Genomic DNA, 21447 nt, shown 5'->3' on the forward strand with positions numbered 1-21447 from the left:
GCCGCACCACCGGATAAATGCAATACTATCGCGGGGCCCACAATGCACGACGAATGCCGAAAGCCCGGTTCCTGCAACGTTGCCATTCAGTAATGACGATCGTGCAGCAAATGGTCCGATTATTCGACGCATTGTTTCCAATTGTCTCCCAGAAACAACAAATGGAATTTGCAAATACAAATCAAAATAAAATATTAATAAAATTGGGGTGCAACACAAGGACTTCCCAGGAGGTCAACCATCCTAGTACTACTCTCGCCCAAGCACGCTTAACTTCGGAGTTCTAATGGGATCCGGTGCATTAGTGCTAGTATGATCGCACCCGTTTAATTCATGCTCGCTTAAATCTTTATGCACTATCTTGCTCCCCTCCATTAATTGTTTTAGACTTGAAAAATCTGTGTATGCAGCATTCCTCCCTTGTGAACCGTGCACAAGCTCCTATGTGAGCAGAGTGTTTGCTTTTCAGATCTGCCGCACCCCCGAATAGATGCAATACTATCGCAGGGCCCACAATGCACGACGAATGCCAAAAGCCCGGTTTTTGCACGGTTCCCATTCAGTAATGACGATCGTGCCGCAAATGGTCCGAGTATCCGGCGCGTTGTTTGCGTTTGTCTCGCCGAAACGACAAATGGAATTTGCAAAAACGATATCGAAATAAAATATTAATAAAATTGGGGTGCAACACGAGGACTTCCCAGGAGGTCACCCATCCTAGTACTACTCTCGCCCAAGCACGCTTAACTTTGGAGTTCTAATGGGATCCGGTGCATTAGTGCTGGTATGATCGCACCCATTTAATTCATGCTCGCTTAAATCTTTATGCACTATCCGGCGCGTTGTTTGCGTTTGTTTCGCCGAAACGACAAATGGAATTTGCAAAAACGATGTCGAATTAAAATATTAATAAAATTGGGGTGCAACACGAGGACTTCCCAGGAGGTCACCCATTCTAGTACTACTCTCGCCCAAGCACACTTAACTTCGGAGTTTTGATGGGATCCGGTGCATTAGTGCTAGTATGATCGCACCCGTTTAATTCATGCTCGCTTAGATCTTTATGGACTATCTTGCTCCCCTCCATTAATTGTTTTAGATTTGAAAAAACTGTGTATGCAGCCTTCCTCCCTTGGTAACAGTGCACAAGCTCCTACGTGAGCAGATTGTTTGCTTTTCAGATCTGCCGCACCCCCGGATAGATGCAATACTATCGCGGGGCCCACAATGCACGACGAATGCCAAAAGCCCGGTTCTTCCATCGTTGCCATTCAGTAATGACGATCGTGCCCCAAATGGTCCGAGTATCCGACGCGTTGTTTCCAGTTGTATCGCCGAAACAACAAATGGAATTTGCAAATACGATATCGAAATAAAATATTAATAAAATTGGGGTGCAACACGAGGATTTCCCAGGAGGTCACCCATTCTAGTACTACTCTCGCCCAAGCACACCTAACTTCGGAGTTCTGATGGGATTCGGTGCATTAGTGCTGGTATGATCGCACCCGTTTAATTCATGCTCGCTTAGATCTTTATGCACTATCTTGCTCCCCTCCATTAATTGTTTTAGATTTGAAAAAACTGTGTATGCAGCCTTCCTCCCTTGTAAACCGTGCACAAGCTCCTACGTGAGCGGATTGTTTGTTTTTCAGATCTGCCGCACCACCGGATAAATGCAATACTATCGCGGGGCCCACAATGCACGACGAATGCCGAAAGCCCGGTTCCTGCATCGTTGCCATTCAGTAATGACGATCGTGCCGCAAATGGTCCGAGTATCCGACACATTGTTTCCAGTTGTCTCCCAGAAACAACAAATGGAATTTGCAAATACAAATCAAAATAAAATATTAATAAAATTGGGGTACAACACGAGGACTTCCCAGGAGGTCACCCATTCTAGTACTACTCTCGCCCAAGCACTCTTAACTTCGGAGTTCTGATGGGATCCGGTGCATTAGTGCTGGTATGATCGCACCCGTTTAATTCATGCTCGCTTAGATCTTTATGCACAATCTTGCTCCCCTCCATTAATTGTTTTAGATTTGAAAAAACTGTGTATGCAGCCTTCCTCCCTTGTAAACCGTGCACAAGCTCCTACGTGAGCAGAGTGTTTGCTTTTCATATCTGCCGCACCCCCGGATAGATGCAATACTATCGCGGGGCCCACAATGCACGACGAATGCCAAAAGCCCAGTTTTTGCACGGTTCCCATTCAGTAATGACGATCGTGCCGCAAATGGTCCGAGTATCCGGCGCGTTGTTTGCGTTTGTCTAGCCGAAACGACAAATGGAATTTGCAAATACGATATCGAAATAAAATATTAATAAAATTGGGGTGCAACACGAGGACTTCCCAGGAGGTCACCCATCCGACGCGTTGTTTCCAGTTGTATCGCCGTAACAACAAATGGAATTTGCAAATACAAATCAAAATAAAATATTAATAAAATTGGGGTGCAACACGAGGATTTCCCAGGAGGTCACCCATTCTAGTACTACTCTCGCCCAAGCACACCTAACTTCGGAGTTCTGATGGGATTCGGTGCATTAGTGCTGGTATGATCGCACCCGTTTAATTCATGCTCGCTTAGATCTTTATGCACTATCTTGCTCCCCTCCATTAATTGTTTTAGATTTGAAAAAAATGTGTACGCAGCCTTCCTCCCTTGGTAACCGTGCACGAGCTCCTACGTGAGCGAAGTGTTTGCTTTTCAGATATGCCGCACCTCCGGATAGATGCAATACTATCGCGGGGCCCACAATGCATGACGAATGCCGAAAGTCCGGTTCTTGCATCGTTGCCATTCAGTAATGACGATCGTGCCGCAAATGGTCCGAGTATCCGACGCGTTGTTTCCAGTTCTATCGCCGAAACAACAAATGGAATTTGCAAATACAAATCAAAATAAAATATTAATAAAATTGGGGTGCAACACGAGGACTTCCCAGGAGGTCACCCATTCTAGTACTACTCTCGCCCAAGCACTCTTAACTTCGGAGTTCTGATGGGATCCGGTGCATTAGTGCTGGTATGATCGCACCCGTTTAATTCATGCTCGCTTAGATCTTTATGCACAATCTTGCTCCCCTCCATTAATTGTTTTAGATTTGAAAAAACTGTGTATGCAGCCTTCCTCCCTTGTAAACCGTGCACAAGCTCCTACGTGAGCGGATTGTTTGCTTTTCAGATCTGCCGCACCACCGGATAAATGCAATACTATCGCTGGGCCCACAATGCACGACGAATGCCGAAAGCCCGGTTCCTGCATCGTTGCCATTCAGTAATGACGATCGTGCCGCAAATGGTCCGAGTATCCGACACATTGTTTCCAGTTGTCTCCCAGAAACAACAAATGGAATTTGCAAATACAAATCAAAATAAAATATTAATAAAATTGGGGTACAACAGGAGGACTTCCCAGGAGGTCACCCATCCTAGTACTACTGTCGCCCAAGCACGCTTAACTTCGGAGTTCTGATGGGATCCGGTGGATTAGTGCTGGTATGATCGCACCCCTTTAATTCATGCTCGCTTAGATCTTTATGCACTATCTTGCTCCCCTCCATTAATTGTTTTAGACTTGAAAAAACTGTGTATGCAGCCTTCCTCCCTTGGTAACCGTGCACAAGCTCCTACGTGAGCAGAGTGTTTGCTTTTCAGATCTGCCGCACCCCCGGATAGATGCCATACTATCGTGGGGCCCACAATGCATGACGAATGCCGAAAGTCCGGTTCCTGCATCGTTGCCATTCAGTAATGACGATCGTGCCGCAAATGGTCCGAGTATCCGACGCATTGTTTCCAGTTGTCACCCAGAAACAACAAATGGAATTTGCAAATACAAATCAAAATAAAATATTAATAAAATTGGGGTGCAACACAAGGACTTCCCAGGAGGTCAACCATCCTAGTACTACTCTCGCCCAAGCACGCTTAACTTCGGAGTTCTAATGGGATCCGCTGCATTAGTGCTGGTATGATCGCATCCATTTAATTCATGCTCGCTTAAATCTTTATGCACTATCTTGCTCCCCTCCATTAATTGTTTTAGACTTGAAAAACTGTGTATGCAGCCTTCCTCCCTTGGTAACCGTGTACAAGCTCCTACGTGAGCAGAGTGTTTGTTTTTCAGATCTGCCGCACCCCCGGATAGATGCAATACTATCGCGGGGCCCACAATGCACGACGAATGCCAAAAGCCCGGTTTTTGCACGGTTCCCATTCAGTAATGACGATCGTGCCACAAATGGTCCGAGTATCCGGCGCGTTGTTTGCGTTTGTCTCGCCGAAACGACAAATGGAATTTGCAAATACGATATCGAAATAAAATATTAATAAAATTGGGGTGCAACACGAGGACTTCCCAGGAAGTCACCCATTCTAGTACTACTCTCGCCCAAGCACACTTAACTTCGGAGTTCTGATGGGATCCGGTGCATTAGTGCTGGTATGATCGCACCCGTTTAATTCATGCTCGCTTAAATCTTTATGCACTATCTTGCTCCCTCCATTAATTGTTTTAGATTTGAAAAAACTGTGTATGCAGCCTTCCTCCCTTGGTAACCGTGCACAAGCTCCAACGTGAGCGGATTGTTTGCTTTTCAGATCTGCCGCACCACCGGATAAATGCAATACTATCGCGGGGCCCACAATGCACGACGAATGCCGAATACCCGGTTCCTGCATCGTTGCCATTCAGTAATGACGATCGTGTCGCAAATGGTCCGAGTATCCGACGCATTGTTTCCAGTTGTCTCCCAGAAACAACAAATGGAATTTGCAAATACAAATCAAAATAAAATATTAATAAAATTGGGGTGCAACACGAGGACTCCCCAGGAGGTCACCCATCCTAGTACTACTTTCGCCCAAGCACGCTTAACTTCGGAGTTCTGATTGGATCCGGTGCATTAGTGCTGGTATGATCGCACCCGTTTAATTCATGCTCGCTTATATCTTTATGCACTATCTTGCTCCCCTTCATTAATTGCTTGACTTGAAAAAACTGTGTTTGCAGCCTTCCTCCCTTGGTAACCGTGCACAAGCTCCTACGTGAGCAGAGTGTTTGTTTTTCAGATCTGCCGCACCCCGGGATAGATGCAATACTATCGCGGGGCCCACAATGCACGACGAATGCCAAAAGCCCGATTTTTGCACGTTTCCCATTCAGTAATGACGATCGTGCCGCAAATGGTCCGAGTATCCGGCGCGTTGTTTGCGTTTGTCTCGCCGAAACGACAAATGGAATTTGCAAATACGATATCGAAATAAAATATTAATAAAATTAGGGTGCAACACGAGGACTTCCCAGGAGGTCACCCATCCTAGTACTACTCTCGCCCAAGCACACTTAACTTCGGAGTTCTAATGGGATACGGTGCATTAGTGCTGGTATGATCGCACCCGTTTAATTCATGCTCGCTTAGATCTTTATGCACTATCTTGCTCCCCTCCATTAATTGTTTTAGATTTGAAAAAAATGTGTACGCAGCCTTCCTCCCTTGGTAACCGTGCACGAGCTCCTACGTGAGCGGAGTGTTTGCTTTTCAGATCTGCCGCACCTCCGGATAGATGCAATACTATCGCGGGGCCCACAATGCATGACGAATGCCGAAAGTCCGGTTCTTGCATCGTTGCCATTCAGTAATGACGATCGTGCCGCAAATGGTCCGAGTATCCGACGCATTGTTTCCAGTTGTCTCCCAGAAACAACAAATGGAATTTGCAAATACAAATCAAAATAAAATATTAATAAAATTGGGGTGCAACACGAGGACTCCCCAGGAGGTCACCCATCCTAGTACTACTTTCGCCCAAGCACGCTTAACTTCGGAGTTCTGATTGGATCCGGTGCATTAGTGCTGGTATGATCGCACCCGTTTAATTCATGCTCGCTTATATCTTTATGCACTATCTTGCTCCCCTTCATTAATTGTTTTAGACTTGAAAAAACTGTGTTTGCAGCCTTCCTCCCTTGGTAACCGTGCACAAGCTCCTACGTGAGCAGAGTGTTTGATTTTCAGATCTGCCGCACCCCCGGATAGATGCAATACTATCGCGGGGCCCACAATGCACGACGAATGCCAACAGCCCGGTTTTTGCACGGTTCCAATTCAGTAATGACGATCGTGCTGCAAATGGTCCGAGTATCCGGCGCGTTGTTTGCGTTTGTCTCGCCGAAACGACAAATGGAATTTGCAAATACGATATCGAAATAAAATATTAATAAAATTGGGGTGCAACACGAGGATTTCCCAGGAGGTCACCCATTCTAGTACTACTCTCGCCCAAGCACACTTAACTTCGGAGTTCTGATGGGATCCGGTGCATTAGTGCTGGTATAATCGCACCCGTTTAATTCATGGTCGCTTAGATCTTTATGCACTATCTTGCTCCCCTCCATTAATTGTTTTAGATTAGAAAAAACTGTGTATGCAGCCTTCCTCCCTTGGTAACCATGCACAAGCTCCTACGTGAGCGGATTGTTTGCTTTTCAGATCTGCCGCACCACCGGATAAATGCAATACTATCGCGGGGCCCACAATGCACGACGAATGCCGAAAGCCTGGTTCCTGCAATGTTGCCATTCAGTAATGACGATCGTGCCGCAAATGGTCCGAGTATCCGACGCATTGTTTCCAGTTGTCTCCCAGAAACAACAAATGGAATTTGCAAATACAAATCAAAATAAAATATTAATAAAATTGGGGTGCAACACGAGGACTTCCCAGGAGGTCACCCATACTAGTACTACTCTCGCCCAAGCACGCTTAACTTCGGAGATCTAATGGGATCCGGTGCATTAGTGCTGGTATGATCGCACCCCTTTAATTCATGCTCGCTTAAATCTTTATGCACTATCTTGCTCCCTCCATTAATTGTTTTAGACTTGAAAAAACTGTGTATGCAGCCTTCCTCCCTTGGTAACCGTGCACAAGCTACTACGTGAGCAGAGTGTTTGCATTTCAGATCTGCCGCACCCCCGGATAGATGCAATACTATCGCGGGGCCCACAATGCACGACGAATGCAAAAAGCCCGGTTTTTGCACGGTTCCCATTCAGTAATGACGATCGTGCCGCAAATGGTCTGAGTATCCGGCGCGTTGTTTGCGTTTGTTTCGCCGAAACGACAAATGGAATTTGCAAAAACGATGTCGAATTAAAATATTAATAAAATTGGGGTGCAACACGAGGACTTCCCAGGAGGTCACCCATTCTAGTACTACTCTCGCCCAAGCACGCTTAACTTCGGAGATCTAATGGGATCCGGTGCATTAGTGCTGGTATGATCGCACCCCTATAATTCATGCTCGCTTAAATCTTTATGCACTATCTTGCTCCCTCCATTAATTGTTTTAGACTTGAAAAAACTGTGTATGCAGCCTTCCTCCCTTGGTAACCGTGCACAAGCTACTACATGAGCAGAGTGTTTGCATTTCAGATCTGCCGCACCCCCGGATAGATGCAATACTATCGCGGGGCCCACAATGCACGACGAATGCAAAAAGCCCGGTTTTTGCACGGTTCCCATTCAGTAATGACGATCGTGCCGCAAATGGTCTGAGTATCCGGCGCGTTGTTTGCGTTTGTTTCGCCGAAACGACAAATGGAATTTGCAAAAACGATGTCGAATTAAAATATTAATAAAATTGGGGTGCAACACGAGGACTTCCCAGGAGGTCACCATTCTAGTACTACTCTCGCCCAAGCACACTTAACTTCGGAGTTTTGATGGGATCCGGTGCATTAGTGCTAGTATGATCGCACCCGTTTAATTCATGCTCGCTTAGATCTTTATGGACTATCTTGCTCCCCTCCATTAATTGTTTTAGATTTGAAAAAACTGTGTATGCAGCCTTCCTCCCTTGGTAACCGTGCACAAGCTCCTACGTGAGCAGATTGTTTGCTTTTCAGATCTGCCGCACCCCCGGATAGATGCAATACTATCGCGGGGCCCACAATGCACGACGAATGCCAAAAGCCCGGTTCTTCCATCGTTGCCATTCAGTAATGACGATCGTGCCCCAAATGGTCCGAGTATCCGACGCGTTGTTTCCAGTTGTATCGCCGAAACAACAAATGGAATTTGCAAATACAAATCAAAATAAAATATTAATAAAATTGGGGTGCAACACAAGGACTTCCCAGGAGGTCACCCATTCTAGTACTACTCTCGCCCAAGCACACTTAACTTCGGAGTTCTGATGGGATCCGGTGCATTAGTGCTGGTATGATCGCACCCGTTTAATTCATGCTCGCTTAGATCTTTATGCACTATCTTGCTCCCCTCCATTAATTGTTTTAGATTTGAAAAAACAGTGTATGCAGCCTTCTTCCCTTGGAAACCGTGCACAAGCTCCTACGTGAGCGGATTGTTTGCTTTTCAGATCTGCCGCACCCCCGGATAGATGCAATACTATCGCGGGGCCCACAATGCACGACGAATGCCGAAAAACCGGTTCCTGCATCATTGCCATTCAGTAATGACGATCATGCCGCAAATGGTCTGAGTATCCGACGCATTGTTTCCAGTTGTCTCCCAGAAACAACAAATGGAATTTGCAAATACAAATCAAAATAATATATTAATAAAATTGGGGTGCAACACGAGGACTTCCCAGGAGGTCACCCATACTAGTACTACTCTCGCCCAAGCACGCTTAACTTCGGAGATCTAATGGGATCCGGTGCATTAGTGCTGGTATGATCGCAACCATTTAATTCATGCTCGCTTAAATCATTATGCACTATCTTGCTCCCCTCCATTAATTGTTTTAGACATGAAAAAACTGTGTATGTAGCTTTCCTCCCTTGGTAACCGTACACAAGCTCCTACGTGAGCAGAGTGTTTGCTTTTCAGATCTGCCGCACCCCCGGATAGATGCAATACTATCGCGGGGCCCACAATGCACGACGAATGCCAAAAGCCCGGTTTTTGCACGGTTCCCATTCAGTAATGACGATCGTGCCGCAAATGGTCCGAGTATCTGGCGCGTTGTTTGCGTTTGTCTCGCCGAAACGACAAATGGAATTTGCAAATACGATATCGAAATAAAATATTAATAAAATTGGGGTGCAACACGAGGACTTCCCAGGAGGTCACCAATTCTAGTACTACTCTCGCCCAAGCACACTTAACTTCGGAGTTCTGATGGGATCCGGTGCATTAGTGCTGGTATGATCGCACCCGTTTAATTCATGCTCGCTTAGATCTTTATGCACTATCTTGCTCCCCTCCATTAATTGTTTTAGATTTGAAAAAACTGTGTATGCAGCCTTCCTCCCTTGGTAACCGTGCACAAGCTCCTACGTGAGCGGATTGCTTGCTTTTCAGATCTGCCGCACCACCGGATAAATGCAATACTATCGCGGGGCCCACAATGCACGACGAATGCCGAAAGCCCGGTTCCTGCAACGTTGCCATTCAGTAATGACGATCGTGCAGCAAATGGTCCGATTATTCGACGCATTGTTTCCAATTGTCTCCCAGAAACAACAAATGGAATTTGCAAATACAAATCAAAATAAAATATTAATAAAATTGGGGTGCAACACAAGGACTTCCCAGGAGGTCAACCATCCTAGTACTACTCTCGCCCAAGCACGCTTAACTTCGGAGTTCTAATGGGATCCGGTGCATTAGTGCTAGTATGATCGCACCCGTTTAATTCATGCTCGCTTAAATCTTTATGCACTATCTTGCTCCCCTCCATTAATTGTTTTAGACTTGAAAAATCTGTGTATGCAGCATTCCTCCCTTGTGAACCGTGCACAAGCTCCTATGTGAGCAGAGTGTTTGCTTTTCAGATCTGCCGCACCCCCGGATAGATGCAATACTATCGCAGGGCCCACAATGCACGACGAATGCCAAAAGCCCGGTTTTTGCACGGTTCCCATTCAGTAATGACGATCGTGCCGCAAATGGTCCGAGTATCCGGCGCGTTGCTTGCGTTTGTCTCGCCGAAACGACAAATGGAATTTAAAAAAACGATATCGAAATAAAATATTAATAAAATTGGGGTGCAACACGAGGACTTCCCAGGAGGTCACCCATCCTAGTACTACTCTCGCCCAAGCACGCTTAACTTTGGAGTTCTAATGGGATCCGGTGCATTAGTGCTGGTATGATCGCACCCATTTAATTCATGCTCGCTTAAATCTTTATGCACTATCCGGCGCGTTGTTTGCGTTTGTTTCGCCGAAACGACAAATGGAATTTGCAAAAACGATGTCGAATTAAAATATTAATAAAATTGGGGTGCAACACGAGGACTTCCCAGGAGGTCACCCATTCTAGTACTACTCTCGCCCAAGCACACTTAACTTCGGAGTTTTGATGGGATCCGGTGCATTAGTGCTAGTATGATCGCACCCGTTTAATTCATGCTCGCTTAGATCTTTATGGACTATCTTGCTCCCCTCCATTAATTGTTTTAGATTTGAAAAAACTGTGTATGCAGCCTTCCTCCCTTGGTAACAGTGCACAAGCTCCTACGTGAGCAGATTGTTTGCTTTTCAGATCTGCCGCACCCCCGGATAGATGCAATACTATCGCGGGGCCCACAATGCACGACGAATGCCAAAAGCCCGGTTCTTCCATCGTTGCCATTCAGTAATGACGATCGTGCCCCAAATGGTCCGAGTATCCGACGCGTTGTTTCCAGTTGTATCGCCGAAACAACAAATGGAATTTGCAAATACGATATCGAAATAAAATATTAATAAAATTGGGGTGCAACACGAGGATTTCCCAGGAGGTCACCCATTCTAGTAGTACTCTCGCCCAAGCACACCTAACTTCGGAGTTCTGATGGGATTCGGTGCATTAGTGCTGGTATGATCGCACCCGTTTAATTCATGCTCGCTTAGATCTTTATGCACTATCTTGCTCCCCTCCATTAATTGTTTTAGATTTGGAAAAACTGTGTATGCAGCCTTCCTCCCTTGTAAACCGTGCACAAGCTCCTACGTGAGCGGATTGTTTGTTTTTCAGATCTGCCGCACCACCGGATAAATGCAATACTATCGCGGGGCCCACAATGCACGACGAATGCCGAAAGCCCGGTTCCTGCATCGTTGCCATTCAGTAATGACGATCGTGCCGCAAATGGTCCGAGTATCCGACACATTGTTTCCAGTTGTCTCCCAGAAACAACAAATGGAATTTGCAAATACAAATCAAAATAAAATATTAATAAAATTGGGGTACAACACGAGGACTTCCCAGGAGGTCACCCATTCTAGTACTACTCTCGCCCAAGCACTCTTAACTTCGGAGTTCTGATGGGATCCGGTGCATTAGTGCTGGTATGATCGCACCCGTTTAATTCATGCTCGCTTAGATCTTTATGCACAATCTTGCTCCCCTCCATTAATTGTTTTAGATTTGAAAAAACTGTGTATGCAGCCTTCCTCCCTTGTAAACCGTGCACAAGCTCCTACGTGAGCAGAGTGTTTGCTTTTCATATCTGCCGCACCCCCGGATAGATGCAATACTATCGCGGGGCCCACAATGCACGACGAATGCCAAAAGCCCAGTTTTTGCACGGTTCCCATTCAGTAATGACGATCGTGCCGCAAATGGTCCGAGTATCCGGCGCGTTGTTTGCGTTTGTCTAGCCGAAACGACAAATGGAATTTGCAAATACGATATCGAAATAAAATATTAATAAAATTGGGGTGCAACACGAGGACTTCCCAGGAGGTCACCCATCCGACGCGTTGTTTCCAGTTGTATCGCCGTAACAACAAATGGAATTTGCAAATACAAATCAAAATAAAATATTAATAAAATTGGGGTGCAACACGAGGATTTCCCAGGAGGTCACCCATTCTAGTACTACTCTCGCCCAAGCACACCTAACTTCGGAGTTCTGATGGGATTCGGTGCATTAGTGCTGGTATGATCGCACCCGTTTAATTCATGCTCGCTTAGATCTTTATGCACTATCTTGCTCCCCTCCATTAATTGTTTTAGATTTGAAAAAAATGTGTACGCAGCCTTCCTCCCTTGGTAACCGTGCACGAGCTCCTACGTGAGCGAAGTGTTTGCTTTTCAGATATGCCGCACCTCCGGATAGATGCAATACTATCGCGGGGCCCACAATGCATGACGAATGCCGAAAGTCCGGTTCTTGCATCGTTGCCATTCAGTAATGACGATCGTGCCGCAAATGGTCCGAGTATCCGACGCGTTGTTTCCAGTTCTATCGCCGAAACAACAAATGGAATTTGCAAATACATATCAAAATAAAATATTAATAAAATTGGGGTGCAACACGAGGACTTCCCAGGAGGTCACCCATTCTAGTACTACTCTCGCCCAAGCACTCTTAACTTCGGAGTTCTGATGGGATCCGGTGCATTAGTGCTGGTATGATCGCACCCGTTTAATTCATGCTCGCTTAGATCTTTATGCACAATCTTGCTCCCCTCCATTAATTGTTTTAGATTTGAAAAAACTGTGTATGCAGCCTTCCTCCCTTGTAAACCGTGCACAAGCTCCTACGTGAGCGGATTGTTTGCTTTTCAGATCTGCCGCACCACCGGATAAATGCAATACTATCGCTGGGCCCACAATGCACGACGAATGCCGAAAGCCCGGTTCCTGCATCGTTGCCATTCAGTAATGACGATCGTGCCGCAAATGGTCCGAGTATCCGACACATTGTTTCCAGTTGTCTCCCAGAAACAACAAATGGAATTTGCAAATACAAATCAAAATAAAATATTAATAAAATTGGGGTACAACAGGAGGACTTCCCAGGAGGTCACCCATCCTAGTACTACTGTCGCCCAAGCACGCTTAACTTCGGAGTTCTGATGGGATCCGGTGGATTAGTGCTGGTATGATCGCACCCCTTTAATTCATGCTCGCTTAGATCTTTATGCACTATCTTGCTCCCCTCCATTAATTGTTTTAGACTTGAAAAAACTGTGTATGCAGCCTTCCTCCCTTGGTAACCGTGCACAAGCTCCTACGTGAGCAGAGTGTTTGCTTTTCAGATCTGCCGCACCCCCGGATAGATGCCATACTATCGTGGGGCCCACAATGCATGACAAATGCCGAAAGTCCGGTTCCTGCATCGTTGCCATTCAGTAATGACGATCGTGCCGCAAATGGTCCGAGTATCCGACGCATTGTTTCCAGTTGTCACCCAGAAACAACAAATGGAATTTGCAAATACAAATCAAAATAAAATATTAATAAAATTGGGGTGCAACACAAGGACTTCCCAGGAGGTCAACCATCCTAGTACTACTCTCGCCCAAGCACGCTTAACTTCGGAGTTCTAATGGGATCCGCTGCATTAGTGCTGGTATGATCGCATCCATTTAATTCATGCTCGCTTAAATCTTTATGCACTATCTTGCTCCCCTCCATTAATTGTTTTAGACTTGAAAAACTGTGTATGCAGCCTTCCTCCCTTGGTAACCGGGTACAAGCTCCTACGTGAGCAGAGTGTTTGTTTTTCAGATCTGCCGCACCCCCGGATAGATGCAATACTATCGCGGGGCCCACAATGCACGACGAATGCCAAAAGCCCGGTTTTTGCACGGTTCCCATTCAGTAATGACGATCGTGCCACAAATGGTCCGAGTATCCGGCGCGTTGTTTGCGTTTGTCTCGCCGAAACGACAAATGGAATTTGCAAATACGATATCGAAATAAAATATTAATAAAATTGGGGTGCAACACGAGGACTTCCCAGGAAGTCACCCATTCTAGTACTACTCTCGCCCAAGCACACTTAACTTCGGAGTTCTGATGGGATCCGGTGCATTAGTGCTGGTATGATCGCACCCGTTTAATTCATGCTCGCTTAAATCTTTATGCACTATCTTGCTCCCTCCATTAATTGTTTTAGATTTGAAAAAACTGTGTATACAGCCTTCCTCCCTTGGTAACCGTGCACAAGCTCCAACGTGAGCGGATTGTTTGCTTTTCAGATCTGCCGCACCACCGGATAAATGCAATACTATCGCGGGGCCCACAATGCACGACGAATGCCGAATACCCGGTTCCTACATCGTTGCCATTCAGTAATGACGATCGTGTCGCAAATGGTCCGAGTATCCGACGCATTGTTTCCAGTTGTCTCCCAGAAACAACAAATGGAATTTGCAAATACAAATCAAAATAAAATATTAATAAAATTGGGGTGCAACACGAGGACTCCCCAGGAGGTCACCCATCCTAGTACTACTTTCGCCCAAGCACGCTTAACTTCGGAGTTCTGATTGGATCCGGTGCATTAGTGCTGGTATGATCGCACCCGTTTAATTCATGCTCGCTTATATCTTTATGCACTATCTTGCTCCCCTTCATTAATTGTTTTAGACTTGAAAAAACTGTGTTTGCAGCCTTCCTCCCTTGGTAACCGTGCACAAGCTCCTACGTGAGCAGAGTGTTTGTTTTTCAGATCTGCCGCACCCCGGGATAGATGCAATACTATCGCGGGGCCCACAATGCACGACGAATGCCAAAAGCCCGATTTTTGCATGTTTCCCATTCAGTAATGACGATCGTGCCGCAAATGGTCCGAGTATCCGGCGCGTTGTTTGCGTTTGTCTCGCCGAAACGACAAATGGAATTTGCAAATACGATATCGAAATAAAATATTAATAAAATTAGGGTGCAACACGAGGACTTCCCAGGAGGTCACCCATCCTAGTACTACTCTCGCCCAAGCACACTTAACTTCGGAGTTCTAATGGGATCCGGTGCATTAGTGCTGGTATGATCGCACCCGTTTAATTCATGCTCGCTTAGATCTTTATGCACTATCTTGCTCCCCTCCATTAATTGTTTTAGATTTGAAAAAAATGTGTACGCAGCCTTCCTCCCTTGGTAACCGTGCACGAGCTCCTACGTGAGCGGAGTGTTTGCTTTTCAGATCTGCCGCACCTCCGGATAGATGCAATACTATCGCGGGGCCCACAATGCATGACGAATGCCGAAAGTCCGGTTCTTGCATCGTTGCCATTCAGTAATGACGATCGTGCCGCAAATGGTCCGTGTATCCGACGCGTTGTTTCCAGTTGTATCGCCGAAACAACAAATGGAATTTGCAAATACAAATCAAAATAAAATATTAATAAAATTGGGGAGCAACACGAGGACTTCCCAGGAGGTCACCCATTCTAGTACTACTCTCGCCCAAGCACACCTAACTTCGGAGTTCTGATGGGATCCGGTGCATTAGTGCTGGTATGATCGCACCCGTTTAATTCATGCTCGCTTAGATCTTTATGCACTATCTTGCTCCCCTCCATTAATTGTTTTAGATTTGAAAAAACTGTGTATGCAGCCTTACTCCCTTGTAAACCGTGCACAAGCTCCTACATGAGCGGATTGTTTGCTTTTCAGATCTGCCGCACCACCGGATAAATGCAATACTATCGCGGGGCCCACAATGCACGACGAATGCCGAAAGCCCGGTTCCTGCATCGTTGCCATTCAGTAATGACGATCGTGCCGCAAATGGTCCGAGTATCCGACGCATTGTTTCCAGTTGTCTCCCAGAAACAACAAATGGAATTTGCAAATACAAATCAAAATAAAATATTAATAAAATTGGGGTACAACAGGAGGACTTCCCAAGAGGTCACCCATCCTAGTACTACTCTCGCCCAAGCACGCTTAACTTCGGAGTTCTGATGGGATCCGGTGGATTAGTGCTGGTATGATCGCACCCGTTTAATTCATGCTCGCTTAGATCTTTATGCACTATCTTGCTCCCCTCCATTAATTGTTTTAGATTTGAAAAAAATGTGTACGCAGCCTTCCTCCCTTGGTAACCGTGCACGAGCTCCTACGTGAGCGAAGTGTTTGCTTTTCAGATCTGCCGCACCTCCGGATAGATGCAATACTATCGCGGGGCCCACAATGCATGACGAATGCCGAAAGCCCGGTTCCTGCAACGTTGCCATTCAGTAATGACGATCGTGCAGCAAATGGTCCGATTATTCGACGCATTGTTTCCAATTGTCTCCCAGAAACAACAAATGGAATTTGCAAATACAAATCAAAATAAAATATTAATAAAATTGGGGTGCAACACAAGGACTTCCCAGGAGGTCAACCATCCTAATACTACTCTCGCCCAAGCACGCTTAACTACGGAGTTCTAATGGGATCCGGTGCATTAGTGCTAGTATGATCGCACCCGTTTAATTCATGCTCGCTTAAATCTTTATGCACTATCTTGCTCCCCTCCATTAATTGTTTTAGACTTGAAAAATCTGTGTATGCAGCATTCCTCCCTTGTGAACCGTGCACAAGCTCCTATGTGAGCAGAGTGTTTGCTTTTCAGATCTACCGCACCCCCGGATAGATGCAATACTATCGCAGGGCCCACAATGCACGACGAATGCCAAAAGCCCGGTTTTTGCACGGTTCCCATTCAGTAATGACGATCGTGCCGCAAATGGGCCGAGTATCCGGCGCGTTGTTTGCGTTTGTCTCGCCGAAACGACAAATGGAATTTGCAAAAACGATATCGAAATAAAATATTAATAAAATTGGGGTGCAACACGAGGACTTCCCAGGAGGTCACCCATCCTAGTACTACTCTCGCCCAAGCACTCTTAACTTTGGAGTTCTAATGGGATCCGGTGCATTAGTACTGGTATGATCGCACCCATTTAATTCATGCTCGCTTAAATCTTTATGCACTATCTTGCTCCCCTCCATTAATTGTTTTAGATTTGAAAAAACTGTGTATGCAGCCTTCCTCCCTTGGTAACCGTGTACAAGCTACTACGTGAGCAGAGTGTTTGCATTTCAGATCTGCCGCACCCCCGGATAGATGCAATACTATCGCGGGGCCCACAATGCACGACGAATGCCAAAAGCCCGGTTTTTGCACGGTTCCCATTCAATAATGATGATCGTGCCGCAAATGGTCCGAGTATCCGGCGCGTTGTTTGCGTTTGTCTCGCCGAAACGACAAATGGAATTTGCAAATACGATATCGAAATAAAATATTAAAAAAATTGGGGTGCAACACGAGGACTTCCCAGGAGGTCACCCATCCTAGTACTACTCTCGCCCAAGCAAACTTAACTTCAGAGTTCTGATGGGATCCGGTGCATTAGTGCTGGTATGATCACACCCGTTTAATTCATGCTCGCTTAGATCTTTATGCACTATCTTGCTCCCCTCCATTAATTGTTTTAGATTTGAAAAAAATGTGTATGCAGCTTTCCTCCCTTGGTAACCGTGCACAAGCTCCTACGTGAGCAGAGTGTTTGTTTTTCAGAGCTGCCCCACCTCCGGATAGATGCAATACTATCGCGGGGCCCACAATGCATGACGAATGCCGAAAGTCCGGTTCTTGCATCGTTGCCATTCAGTAATGACGATCGTGCCGCAAATGGTCCGAGTATCCGACGCGTTGTTTCTAGTTGTATCGCCGAAACAAGAAATGGAATTTTCAAATACAAATCAAAATAAAATATTAATAAAATTGGGGTGCAACACGAGGACTTCCCAGGAGGTCACCCATTCTAGTACTACTCTCGCCCAAGCACACTTAACTTCGGAGTTTTGATGGGATCCGGTGCATTAGTGCTGGTATGATCGCACCCGTTTAATTCATGCTCGCTTAGATCTTTATGCACTATCTTGCTCCCCTCCATTAATTTTTTTAGATTTGAAAAAACTGTGTATGCAGCCTTCCTCCCTTGGAAACCGTGCACAAGCTCCTACGTGAGCGGATTGTTTGCTTTTCAGATCTGCCGCACCACCGGATAAATGCAATACTATCGCGGGGCCCACAATGCACGACGAATGCCGAAAGCCCGGTTCCTGCATCGTTGCCATTCAGTAATGACGATCGTGCCTCAAATGGTCCGAGTATCCGACACGTTGTTTCCAGTTGTCTCCCAGAAACAACAAATGGAATTTGCAAATACAAATCAAAATAAAATATTAGTAAAATTGGGGTGCAACAGGAGGACTTCCCAGGAGGTCACCCATCCTAGAACTACTCTCGCCCAAGCACGCTTAACTTCGGAGTTCTGATGGGATCCGGTGGATTAATGCTGGTATGATCGCACCCATTTAATTCATGCTCGCTTAAATCTTTATGCACTATCTTGCTCCCCTTCATTAATTGTCTTAGATTTGAAAAAACTGTGTATGCAGCCTTCCTCCCTTGGTAACCGTGCACAAGCTCCTACGTGAGCAGAGTGTTTGATTTTCAGATCTGCCGCACCCCCGGATAGATGCAATACTATCGCGGGGCCCACAATGCACGACGAATGCCAAAAGCCCGGTTTTTGCACGGTTCCAATTCAGTAATGACGATCGTGCCGCAAATGGTCCGAGTATCCGGCGCGTTGTTTGCGTTTGTCTCGCCGAAACGACAAATGGAATTTGCAAATACGATATCGAAATAAAATATTAATAAAATTGGGGTGCAACACGAGGATTTCCCAGGAGGTCACCCATTCTAGTACTACTCTCGCCCAAGCACACTTAACTTCGGAGTTCTGATGGGATCCGGTGCATTAGTGCTGGTATAATCGCACCCGTTTAATTCATGGTCGCTTAGATCTTTATGCACTATCTTGCTCCCCTCCATTAATTGTTTTAGATTTGAAAAAACTGTGTATGCAGCCTTCCTCCCTTGGTAACCGTGCACAAGCTCCTACGTGAGCGGATTGTTTGCTTTTCAGATCTGCCGCACCACCGGATAAATGCAACACTATCGCGGGGCCCACAATGCACGACGAATGCCGAAAGCCTGGTTCCTGCAATGTTGCCATTCAGTAATGACGATCGTGCCGCAAATGGTCCGAGTATCCGACGCATTGTTTCCAGTTGTCTCCCAGAAACAACAAATGGAATTTGCAAATACAAATCAAAATAAAATATTAATAAAATTGGGGTGCAACACGAGGACTTCCCAGGAGGTCACCCATACTAGTACTACTCTCGCCCAAGCACGCTTAACTTCGGAGATCTAATGGGATCCGGTGCATTAGTGCTGGTATGATCGCACCCCTTTAATTCATGCTCGCTTAGATCTTTATGGACTATCTTGCTCCCCTCCATTAATTGTTTTAGACTTGAAAAAACTGTGTATGCAGCCTTCCTCCCTTGGTAACCATGCACAAGCTACTACGTGAGCAGAGTGTTTGCATTTCAGATCTGCCGCACCCCCGGATAGATGCAATACTATCGTGGGGCCCACAATGCACGACGAATGCAAAAAGCCCGGTTTTTGCACGGTTCGCATTCAGTAATGACGATCGTGCCGCAAATGGTCTGAGTATCCGGCGCGTTGTTTGCGTTTGTTTCGCCGAAACGACAAATGGAATTTGCAAAAACGATGTCGAATTAAAATATTAATAAAATTGGGGTGCAACACGAGGACTTAACTTCGGAGTTTTGATGGGATCCGGTGCATTAGTGCTAGTATGATCGCACCCGTTTAATTCATGCTCGCTTAGATCTTTATGGACTATCTTGCTCCCCTCCATTAATTGTTTTAGATTTGAAAAAACTGTGTATGCAGCCTTCCTCCCTTGGTAACAGTGCACAAGCTCCTACGTGAGCAGATTGTTTGCTTTTCAGATCTGCCGCACCCCCGGATAGATGCAATACTATCGCGGGGCCCACAATGCACGACGAATGCCAAAAGCCCGGTTCTTCCATCGTTGCCATTCAGTAATGACGATCGTGCCCCAAATGGTCCGAGTATCCGACGCGTTATTTCCAGTTGTATCGCCGAAACAACAAATGGAATTTGCAAATACAAATCAAAATAAAATATTAATAAAATTGGGGTGCAACACAAGGACTTCCCAGGAGGTCACCCATTCTAGTACTACTCTCGCCCAAGCACACTTAACTTCGGAGTTCTGATGGGATCCGGTGCATTAGTGCTGGTATGATCGCACCCGTTTAATTCATGCTCGCTTAGATCTTTATGCACTATCTTGCTCCCCTCCATTAATTGTTTTAGATTTGAAAAAACAGTGTATGCAGCCTTCCTCCCTTGGAAACCGTGCACAAGCTCCTACGTGAGCGGATTGTTTGCTTTTCAGATCTGCCGCACCCCCGGATAGATGCAATACTATCGCGGGGCCCACAATGCACGACGAATGCCGAAAAACCGGTTCCTGCATCATTGCCATTCAGTAATGACGATCATGCCGCAAATGGTCCGAGTATCCGACGCATTGTTTCCAGTTGTCTCCCAGAAACAACAAATGGAATTTGCAAATACAAATCAAAATAATATATTAATAAAATTGGGGTGCAACACGAGGACTTCCCAGGAGGTCACCCATACTAGTACTACTCTCGCCCAAGCACGCTTAACTTCGGAGATCTAATGGGATCCGGTGCATTAGTGCTGGTATGATCGCACCCATTTAATTCATGCTCGCTTAAATCTTTATGCACTATCTTGCTCCCCTCCATTAATTGTTTTAGACATGAAAAAACTGTGTATGTAGCTTTCCTCCCTTGGTAACCGTGCACAAGCTCCTACGTGAGCAGAGTGTTTGCTTTTCAGATCTGCCGCACCCCCGGATAGATGCAATACTATCGCGGGGCCCACAATGCACGACGAATGCCAAAAGCCCGGTTTTTGCACGGTTCCCATTCAGTAATGACGATCGTGCCGCAAATGGTCCGAGTATCTGGCGCGTTGTTTGCGTTTGTCTCGCCGAAACGACAAATGGAATTTGCAAATACGATATCGAAATAAAATATTAATAAAATTGGGGTGCAACACGAGGACTTCCCAGGAGGTCACCAATTCTAGTACTACTCTCGCCCAAGCACACTTAAATTCGGAGTTCTGATGGGATCCGGTGCATTAGTGCTGGTATGATCGCACCCGTTTAATTCATGCTCGCTTAGATCTTTATGCACTATCTTGCTCCCCTCCATTAATTGTTTTAGATTTGAAAAAACTGTGTATGCAGCCTTCCTCCCTTGGTAACCGTGCACAAGCTCCTACGTGAGCGGATTGCTTGCTTTTCAGATCTGCCGCACCACCGGATAAATGCAATACTATCGCGGGGCCCACAATGCACGACGAATGCCGAAAGCCCGGTTCCTGCAACGTTGCCATTCAGTAATGACGATCGTGCAGCAAATGGTCCGATTATTCGACGCATTGTTTCCAATTGTCTCCCAGAAACAACAAATGGAATTTGCAAATACAAATCAAAATAAAATATTAATAAAATTGGGGTGCAACACGAGGACTTCCAAGGAGGTCACCCATTCTAGTACTACTCTCGCCCAAGCACGCTTAACTTCGGAGTTCTAATGGGATCCGGTGCATTAGTGCTGGTATGATCGCACCCGTTTAATTCATGCTCGCTTAGATCTTTATGCACTATCTTGCTCCCCTCCATTAATTGTTTTAGATTTGAAAAAACTGTGTATGCAGCCATCCTCCCTTGGTAACCG

At 45.9% G+C, this 21447-nt stretch overlaps 41 non-coding genes and 4 pseudogenes across 41 annotated transcripts; all 45 read right to left on the reverse strand.

Annotated features, from left to right (window-relative positions):
• Window positions 1-205: 205 nt before the first annotated feature.
• LOC148799219 (5S ribosomal RNA) lies at window positions 206-324 on the reverse strand. Its single transcript, XR_016075023.1, has one exon. It is a non-coding gene; the product is annotated as a 5S ribosomal RNA (ribosomal RNA).
• Window positions 325-679: 355 nt separating this feature from the next.
• On the reverse strand, window positions 680-798 carry LOC148799220 (5S ribosomal RNA). Its single transcript, XR_016072788.1, has one exon. It is a non-coding gene; the product is annotated as a 5S ribosomal RNA (ribosomal RNA).
• A 119-nt stretch (window positions 799-917) lies between these two features.
• On the reverse strand, window positions 918-1036 carry LOC148799221 (5S ribosomal RNA). Its single transcript, XR_016069549.1, has one exon. It is a non-coding gene; the product is annotated as a 5S ribosomal RNA (ribosomal RNA).
• A 355-nt stretch (window positions 1037-1391) lies between these two features.
• On the reverse strand, window positions 1392-1510 carry LOC148799222 (5S ribosomal RNA). Its single transcript, XR_016070387.1, has one exon. It is a non-coding gene; the product is annotated as a 5S ribosomal RNA (ribosomal RNA).
• A 354-nt stretch (window positions 1511-1864) lies between these two features.
• LOC148799223 (5S ribosomal RNA) lies at window positions 1865-1983 on the reverse strand. The gene has a single exon (XR_016072195.1). It is a non-coding gene; the product is annotated as a 5S ribosomal RNA (ribosomal RNA).
• A 474-nt stretch (window positions 1984-2457) lies between these two features.
• LOC148799224 (5S ribosomal RNA) lies at window positions 2458-2576 on the reverse strand. The gene has a single exon (XR_016070388.1). It is a non-coding gene; the product is annotated as a 5S ribosomal RNA (ribosomal RNA).
• A 354-nt stretch (window positions 2577-2930) lies between these two features.
• LOC148799225 (5S ribosomal RNA) lies at window positions 2931-3049 on the reverse strand. The gene has a single exon (XR_016070186.1). It is a non-coding gene; the product is annotated as a 5S ribosomal RNA (ribosomal RNA).
• Window positions 3050-3403: 354 nt separating this feature from the next.
• LOC148799226 (5S ribosomal RNA) lies at window positions 3404-3522 on the reverse strand (annotated as a pseudogene).
• A 354-nt stretch (window positions 3523-3876) lies between these two features.
• LOC148799227 (5S ribosomal RNA) lies at window positions 3877-3995 on the reverse strand. Its single transcript, XR_016070268.1, has one exon. It is a non-coding gene; the product is annotated as a 5S ribosomal RNA (ribosomal RNA).
• A 354-nt stretch (window positions 3996-4349) lies between these two features.
• Window positions 4350-4468, reverse strand: LOC148799228 (5S ribosomal RNA). The gene has a single exon (XR_016073221.1). It is a non-coding gene; the product is annotated as a 5S ribosomal RNA (ribosomal RNA).
• A 353-nt stretch (window positions 4469-4821) lies between these two features.
• LOC148799229 (5S ribosomal RNA) lies at window positions 4822-4940 on the reverse strand. The gene has a single exon (XR_016070486.1). It is a non-coding gene; the product is annotated as a 5S ribosomal RNA (ribosomal RNA).
• A 353-nt stretch (window positions 4941-5293) lies between these two features.
• On the reverse strand, window positions 5294-5412 carry LOC148799230 (5S ribosomal RNA). The gene has a single exon (XR_016075570.1). It is a non-coding gene; the product is annotated as a 5S ribosomal RNA (ribosomal RNA).
• Window positions 5413-5766: 354 nt separating this feature from the next.
• LOC148799231 (5S ribosomal RNA) lies at window positions 5767-5885 on the reverse strand. The gene has a single exon (XR_016070487.1). It is a non-coding gene; the product is annotated as a 5S ribosomal RNA (ribosomal RNA).
• A 355-nt stretch (window positions 5886-6240) lies between these two features.
• LOC148799232 (5S ribosomal RNA) lies at window positions 6241-6359 on the reverse strand. Its single transcript, XR_016072342.1, has one exon. It is a non-coding gene; the product is annotated as a 5S ribosomal RNA (ribosomal RNA).
• A 354-nt stretch (window positions 6360-6713) lies between these two features.
• On the reverse strand, window positions 6714-6832 carry LOC148799233 (5S ribosomal RNA). The gene has a single exon (XR_016072364.1). It is a non-coding gene; the product is annotated as a 5S ribosomal RNA (ribosomal RNA).
• Window positions 6833-7186: 354 nt separating this feature from the next.
• LOC148799234 (5S ribosomal RNA) lies at window positions 7187-7305 on the reverse strand. The gene has a single exon (XR_016071810.1). It is a non-coding gene; the product is annotated as a 5S ribosomal RNA (ribosomal RNA).
• A 354-nt stretch (window positions 7306-7659) lies between these two features.
• Window positions 7660-7777, reverse strand: LOC148799235 (5S ribosomal RNA; annotated as a pseudogene).
• A 354-nt stretch (window positions 7778-8131) lies between these two features.
• On the reverse strand, window positions 8132-8250 carry LOC148799236 (5S ribosomal RNA). Its single transcript, XR_016072611.1, has one exon. It is a non-coding gene; the product is annotated as a 5S ribosomal RNA (ribosomal RNA).
• Window positions 8251-8604: 354 nt separating this feature from the next.
• LOC148799237 (5S ribosomal RNA) lies at window positions 8605-8723 on the reverse strand. The gene has a single exon (XR_016074673.1). It is a non-coding gene; the product is annotated as a 5S ribosomal RNA (ribosomal RNA).
• Window positions 8724-9078: 355 nt separating this feature from the next.
• LOC148799238 (5S ribosomal RNA) lies at window positions 9079-9197 on the reverse strand. Its single transcript, XR_016075397.1, has one exon. It is a non-coding gene; the product is annotated as a 5S ribosomal RNA (ribosomal RNA).
• A 354-nt stretch (window positions 9198-9551) lies between these two features.
• On the reverse strand, window positions 9552-9670 carry LOC148799239 (5S ribosomal RNA). Its single transcript, XR_016075024.1, has one exon. It is a non-coding gene; the product is annotated as a 5S ribosomal RNA (ribosomal RNA).
• A 355-nt stretch (window positions 9671-10025) lies between these two features.
• LOC148799240 (5S ribosomal RNA) lies at window positions 10026-10144 on the reverse strand. The gene has a single exon (XR_016072789.1). It is a non-coding gene; the product is annotated as a 5S ribosomal RNA (ribosomal RNA).
• Window positions 10145-10263: 119 nt separating this feature from the next.
• On the reverse strand, window positions 10264-10382 carry LOC148799241 (5S ribosomal RNA). The gene has a single exon (XR_016069550.1). It is a non-coding gene; the product is annotated as a 5S ribosomal RNA (ribosomal RNA).
• A 355-nt stretch (window positions 10383-10737) lies between these two features.
• On the reverse strand, window positions 10738-10856 carry LOC148799242 (5S ribosomal RNA; annotated as a pseudogene).
• A 354-nt stretch (window positions 10857-11210) lies between these two features.
• LOC148799243 (5S ribosomal RNA) lies at window positions 11211-11329 on the reverse strand. Its single transcript, XR_016072196.1, has one exon. It is a non-coding gene; the product is annotated as a 5S ribosomal RNA (ribosomal RNA).
• Window positions 11330-11803: 474 nt separating this feature from the next.
• LOC148799244 (5S ribosomal RNA) lies at window positions 11804-11922 on the reverse strand. Its single transcript, XR_016070389.1, has one exon. It is a non-coding gene; the product is annotated as a 5S ribosomal RNA (ribosomal RNA).
• A 354-nt stretch (window positions 11923-12276) lies between these two features.
• On the reverse strand, window positions 12277-12395 carry LOC148799245 (5S ribosomal RNA). Its single transcript, XR_016070197.1, has one exon. It is a non-coding gene; the product is annotated as a 5S ribosomal RNA (ribosomal RNA).
• Window positions 12396-12749: 354 nt separating this feature from the next.
• On the reverse strand, window positions 12750-12868 carry LOC148799246 (5S ribosomal RNA; annotated as a pseudogene).
• A 354-nt stretch (window positions 12869-13222) lies between these two features.
• On the reverse strand, window positions 13223-13341 carry LOC148799247 (5S ribosomal RNA). The gene has a single exon (XR_016070269.1). It is a non-coding gene; the product is annotated as a 5S ribosomal RNA (ribosomal RNA).
• A 354-nt stretch (window positions 13342-13695) lies between these two features.
• LOC148799248 (5S ribosomal RNA) lies at window positions 13696-13814 on the reverse strand. The gene has a single exon (XR_016073222.1). It is a non-coding gene; the product is annotated as a 5S ribosomal RNA (ribosomal RNA).
• Window positions 13815-14167: 353 nt separating this feature from the next.
• On the reverse strand, window positions 14168-14286 carry LOC148799249 (5S ribosomal RNA). Its single transcript, XR_016070488.1, has one exon. It is a non-coding gene; the product is annotated as a 5S ribosomal RNA (ribosomal RNA).
• A 355-nt stretch (window positions 14287-14641) lies between these two features.
• Window positions 14642-14760, reverse strand: LOC148799250 (5S ribosomal RNA). Its single transcript, XR_016071464.1, has one exon. It is a non-coding gene; the product is annotated as a 5S ribosomal RNA (ribosomal RNA).
• A 354-nt stretch (window positions 14761-15114) lies between these two features.
• Window positions 15115-15233, reverse strand: LOC148799251 (5S ribosomal RNA). Its single transcript, XR_016069389.1, has one exon. It is a non-coding gene; the product is annotated as a 5S ribosomal RNA (ribosomal RNA).
• A 354-nt stretch (window positions 15234-15587) lies between these two features.
• On the reverse strand, window positions 15588-15706 carry LOC148799252 (5S ribosomal RNA). Its single transcript, XR_016069179.1, has one exon. It is a non-coding gene; the product is annotated as a 5S ribosomal RNA (ribosomal RNA).
• Window positions 15707-16060: 354 nt separating this feature from the next.
• LOC148799253 (5S ribosomal RNA) lies at window positions 16061-16179 on the reverse strand. The gene has a single exon (XR_016070007.1). It is a non-coding gene; the product is annotated as a 5S ribosomal RNA (ribosomal RNA).
• A 355-nt stretch (window positions 16180-16534) lies between these two features.
• Window positions 16535-16653, reverse strand: LOC148799254 (5S ribosomal RNA). The gene has a single exon (XR_016073556.1). It is a non-coding gene; the product is annotated as a 5S ribosomal RNA (ribosomal RNA).
• Window positions 16654-17008: 355 nt separating this feature from the next.
• LOC148799255 (5S ribosomal RNA) lies at window positions 17009-17127 on the reverse strand. The gene has a single exon (XR_016075708.1). It is a non-coding gene; the product is annotated as a 5S ribosomal RNA (ribosomal RNA).
• Window positions 17128-17481: 354 nt separating this feature from the next.
• LOC148799256 (5S ribosomal RNA) lies at window positions 17482-17600 on the reverse strand. Its single transcript, XR_016075291.1, has one exon. It is a non-coding gene; the product is annotated as a 5S ribosomal RNA (ribosomal RNA).
• Window positions 17601-17954: 354 nt separating this feature from the next.
• On the reverse strand, window positions 17955-18073 carry LOC148799257 (5S ribosomal RNA). The gene has a single exon (XR_016070080.1). It is a non-coding gene; the product is annotated as a 5S ribosomal RNA (ribosomal RNA).
• Window positions 18074-18428: 355 nt separating this feature from the next.
• On the reverse strand, window positions 18429-18547 carry LOC148799258 (5S ribosomal RNA). The gene has a single exon (XR_016072343.1). It is a non-coding gene; the product is annotated as a 5S ribosomal RNA (ribosomal RNA).
• Window positions 18548-18901: 354 nt separating this feature from the next.
• Window positions 18902-19020, reverse strand: LOC148799259 (5S ribosomal RNA). Its single transcript, XR_016072365.1, has one exon. It is a non-coding gene; the product is annotated as a 5S ribosomal RNA (ribosomal RNA).
• A 782-nt stretch (window positions 19021-19802) lies between these two features.
• On the reverse strand, window positions 19803-19921 carry LOC148799260 (5S ribosomal RNA). The gene has a single exon (XR_016072612.1). It is a non-coding gene; the product is annotated as a 5S ribosomal RNA (ribosomal RNA).
• Window positions 19922-20275: 354 nt separating this feature from the next.
• Window positions 20276-20394, reverse strand: LOC148799261 (5S ribosomal RNA). Its single transcript, XR_016072366.1, has one exon. It is a non-coding gene; the product is annotated as a 5S ribosomal RNA (ribosomal RNA).
• Window positions 20395-20749: 355 nt separating this feature from the next.
• On the reverse strand, window positions 20750-20868 carry LOC148799262 (5S ribosomal RNA). Its single transcript, XR_016070527.1, has one exon. It is a non-coding gene; the product is annotated as a 5S ribosomal RNA (ribosomal RNA).
• Window positions 20869-21222: 354 nt separating this feature from the next.
• LOC148799263 (5S ribosomal RNA) lies at window positions 21223-21341 on the reverse strand. Its single transcript, XR_016073281.1, has one exon. It is a non-coding gene; the product is annotated as a 5S ribosomal RNA (ribosomal RNA).
• Between the last annotated feature and the right edge of the window lie 106 nt (window positions 21342-21447).

Source organism: Nelumbo nucifera, chromosome 4 (assembly GCF_055504915.1).
Source record: "Nelumbo nucifera cultivar China Antique chromosome 4, China Antique-T2T, whole genome shotgun sequence".
Lineage (NCBI taxonomy): Eukaryota > Viridiplantae > Streptophyta > Magnoliopsida > Proteales > Nelumbonaceae > Nelumbo > Nelumbo nucifera.